Source organism: Oreochromis niloticus, unplaced genomic scaffold, assembly GCF_001858045.2.
Source record: "Oreochromis niloticus isolate F11D_XX unplaced genomic scaffold, O_niloticus_UMD_NMBU tig00000235_pilon, whole genome shotgun sequence".
NCBI classification, from domain to species: domain Eukaryota; kingdom Metazoa; phylum Chordata; class Actinopteri; order Cichliformes; family Cichlidae; genus Oreochromis; species Oreochromis niloticus.
This window is the reverse complement of record NW_020327097.1, coordinates 338,098-342,608: the sequence shown is the minus strand read 5'-3', so window position 1 is coordinate 342,608 and position 4,511 is coordinate 338,098. Positions and strand designations below refer to the sequence as shown.

Genomic DNA, 4,511 nt, shown 5'->3' with positions numbered 1-4,511 from the left:
TATGAAAATAAGTATAAATACTTATTTAATAAAAGCTCACAAAATACCACTAATAAAAGGCTGGTTAGAATAATGTATTTCCCACAAATCACTGCCTCTGTTTGCATCTCTGTCACTGCAGGACCAACGTGGATCGAGAAGTCAGCGCTCTCAGGAGGCCGCCAATTTTGTTGAAGAAAGAAGTGGAAGAAAAAAATACAACCGTGCCGAGTTTGGGAAAGATTTTACTGTGAAAGCTTCCCTAAAAATGCATCAGGTCATCCACACCAGAGAGAGACCATTCAGCTGTGGAGACTGTGGAAAGTCTTTTACCAGGTCTGGAAGCTTAAAAACACACCAACTAATCCACAGTGGAGAGAGACCGTTCAGCTGTGACGAGTGTGGAAAGTCTTTTACCAGGTCTGGACACTTAAAAACACACCAACTAATCCACACTGGAGAGAGACCGTTCAGCTGTGGAGACTGTGGAATGTCTTTTACCGAGTCTGGACACTTAAAAACACACAAACTCATCCACACTGGAGAGAGACCGTTCAGCTGTGGAGACTGTGGAAAGTCTTTTACGCAGTCTGGACACTTAAAAACACACAAACTCATCCACAGTGGAGAGAGACCGTTCAGCTGTGACGAGTGTGGAAAGTCTTTTACGCACATTTCAAACTTAAAATCACACAAACTCATCCACAGTGGAGAGAGACCGTTCAGCTGTGATGAGTGTGGAAAGTCTTTTGCCGAGTCTGGAAAATTAAAAACACACAAACTCATCCACAGTGGAGAGAGACCGTTCAGCTGTGATGAGTGTGGAAAGTCTTTTACCCACTCTGGAAGCTTAAAAAGACACCAACTCATCCACACTGGAGAGAGACTGTTCAGCTGTGATGAGTGTGGAAAGTCTTTTGCCCACTCTGGAAACTTAAAAACACACCAACTAATCCACACCAGAGAGAGACCGTTCAGCTGTGGAGACTGTGGAAAGTCTTTTACCAAGTCTGAAAACTTAAAAACACACCAACTAATCCACACCAGAGAGAGACCGTTCAGCTGTGGAGACTGTGGAAAGTCTTTTACGCAGTCTGGAAACTTAAAAGCACACCAACTAATCCACACTGGAGAGAGACCGTTCAGCTGTGACGAGTGTGGAAAGTCTTTTACCCACTCTGGAAGCTTAAAAACACACCAACTAATCCACACTGGAGAGAGACCGTTCAGCTGTGATGACTGTGGAAAGTCTTTTACCCAGTCTCGAACATTAAAAAGACACCAACTCATCCACACTGGAGAGAGACTGTTCAGCTGTGGAGACTGTGGAAAGTCTTTTACGCAGTCTGGAAACTTAAAAGCACACCAACTCATCCACACTGGAGAGAGACCGTTCAGCTGTGACGAGTGTGGAAAGTCATTTACGCACATTTCAAACTTAAAAAGACACAAACTCCTCCACAGTGGAGTTAAAGCGTACACCTGTGATCAGTGTGGCAGAGCTTTTACTCACAGTCACAGCTTACAGAGTCATCTAGTTACCCACTCTGGAATTAAGGCGTACAGCTGTGACATTTGTGGAAAAACTTTCAGCCGGATAGGGAGCCGAAATACACACCTACGCATTCACACCAGACATGATGTGTACAGCTGTGATCAGTGTGGTAAACAGTTTACTACAAACACAGAGTTGCGACATCACATGTTTACCCACACTGAGGAACGACCTTATAAATGTGACCTGTGTGAGAAGACTTTTAAATCTCCACGTTACCTGAAAGCACACCAACAGATCCACACCAGAAAGACTCCACAAGTGCAGTTACTGTGAGGTATGTATTTATATTTTTATCTTGTCAGCCCGACTGTTTGAAACAACTCTGCTCATCAAAGTGTGTTAGCATGTTAGCAATTCTACTGCATGGAAAGGCAGCTCTGACTGATTATTCAGACTCTAATCACAGGTTTTTAGGGATAGTGTTTGAGAATTGTGTTATTGTTATTGTAGCATTAAACTAGTATTACTTTAATGTTTTTACTCTTATCGTTTTTATAGCACATTAAATTGAGCTGAGTGTGATAATGTGAACAGTAAAATGTAATTGGACTTTGGCAGAGATGCTCTTTATTTCAGGTGACGTTCAGGATAAAAATGTTGAAGGACTGACTTACACTGTCTTTGTGTTTTTGTTTAGAAGCAGAGCCACACAGATGGATCAAGTTCTCAACCCTGTCATCGCTGTGGGAAAGACTTTTGTTGTGACCTTTGTGGAAAAACTTTAAGTCATTGAAGGACTCTGAAAATACATCAACGTAGACACACTGGAGACAAAATGAACTACTGTAAAGAATGTGGGAGAGGCTTCACCACTTCAAAGGACTTCAAACAATATGAACTCCTTCACAGTGGCGTTAAAAAGCATGTCTGCGATCAGTGTGGGTCATCCTTCATCAGTGCACGTCAGCTTGAAAAGCATAAACGAGTCCACACATGAGAGAAACCATACAAGTGCAGACACTGTGACAAAACCTTTTCACAATCATGTGATCATACTAAGCATGAACGCAGACACATGAAAGAGAACTTCATCTGTGAAAGAGTTTGAGTAATCTCAGTTCATACTCCACTCACAAACGATTCCATGTTACAAATAAACTGTTCCGTCTTGATTCCTGCTTTTACGTTAATCTTGTAAACAGTACATTTGCATAACGACTGAAACCGGCCAATGAATGAACAATGGGCTGTGAGGTCAATTTCTTCATCATTAATATGCAAATTCTTATGAGCATTGCTCAACAACCACTGGTCAATGGCCATGAGTACCATTCACAGAGTAACAATTTGCATAATGATTATGAAGTTTACTGTTACCAATGTTCAAAAACATTTACTAAATTATCTTCTCTGTGCAAACATCAGCGTGATGCAGGACTGAAATCATTGCCATCTCTGGATCACAGTGAATCTGCAGAGACAGAAAGATCCTCTTCTGGTTTCAGGGTCAGACTTAAACCCTTGAGATCAGGCTCCACAGAGTTCAGGTGGAGTCTTCTGTAAAGATCTGATGAGGCAGCTATGAATGAAAATGTGCCTCTTGTTACATTTTAAGCTTTCTAAACTGTTCTACTGTAGTGTTTGTGTTGAGTGGTTCGCTTTGTTCCAGCAGTTTGATTAAGAAATCTGTTTCCTGTTATATTTTTATTGAATCCATTGATCCATGTGTTCTGCAGTTTTTTTCCAGCTTGTTTGTGTAATGAAATCCTGCAACAATTAAACCAAAATTTTATACGTTAAATAAAGAAATGGTTTACTGACAAAGAGTTTGAGCCGTGATGTCATTTCCTGTATATCAGAGCAACACCTGAAGTGACCAGTGTTTAAAGTCAGAGTCAAATTTTGTGTCAGCATGACCTTGTGAAAACTGCTTGGCGATGCTTCACTGCGTTATCTGCTAACTGTTAGGGTGTAGAAGGACGAAACTCCCAGGGTGACCAGTGGCAGGAGCTTCCTGATGCAGAGAGTTGAGTGTGGGGGATATAAAAGAGAAGCTGAGGCATCCCAAGGTTAAAGCTGGCATAACTGAACTCTAATGTTTGATGTGTGTTTTGGCTCTCCTGCGCGCAGTAATTAATAGCTTGAACACAGCAGAGCTTGATATAAAGACCTGGGTGACAACTAACTTTATGCTGCTGATTATACTTGGCCCAAAAATACCTAGAAATATGGTATCTAACCAGATACTTGCTCTGGATGGCATTACCTTGGCCTCCAGTAACACCTTGGAGTAATATTTGACCAGGACATTAAACAAATATTTAGGGCTGTGTGATGAACCAAGTTGAAAAAGCAGGAGTCACAGGAATTATTAGAAAAACAAAGTTTTCATTCATTTAATCCAAATATTATATTTATAAAAGTAATTAATGTTAAGCTCATAAAAAATGTCAAAGAAACAAAACTGAACTCAGGCAAAGAACTGCAAACTTAACAAACCAAATGACTGCACAAAGAAATATAACTGACCTAAACAAACATAACTGACCTAAACATGAAATGGCACAGAAGGGTAAATATATTGTCTGATCAGACCACTAGGGATGGGTATTGATAAGATTTTAACGATTCCGATTCCATTTTCGATTCTGTTTAACGATTCGATTCTTTATCGATTCTCTTATCGATTCTTATTTTTAAAAAGGAGAACACTAAGGTCGATTAGCTTAGAATTTTGTTTTATATCTTCTCTTTGAACAAGATAGAAATTTAGGAGTAACATGGCCTTATAAACCCAACAGTGAGATCTTAAGAGATCCAGTCTATGGCTCTTCAATGGGGTGTCACAGGGTCCCCGGGGAAAATTGTAAATGTAAAATAATAAAATAAATATTCTTCTGTAGCAATAACAAAGTATAACATAAATTATTCTGTAGCAATTACACAAGAATATCCAGTAATGTCCCTGCCTACAATTAAACACATTCACTTACCATCTGCTGTGGAAAATGGCTGCAAGGCTTTGACCACAAAC

At 40.1% G+C, this 4,511-nt stretch overlaps 1 long non-coding RNA gene across 1 annotated transcript; it reads left to right on the top strand.

Moving 5' to 3' along the window:
* Positions 1 to 1,270: 1,270 nt before the first annotated feature.
* Positions 1,271 to 2,480, top strand: LOC112844472 (uncharacterized). Its single transcript, XR_003217201.1, has 2 exons — positions 1,271 to 1,811; positions 2,175 to 2,480. It is a non-coding gene; the product is annotated as an uncharacterized LOC112844472 (long non-coding RNA).
* The last annotated feature ends 2,031 nt before the right edge of the window (positions 2,481 to 4,511 follow it).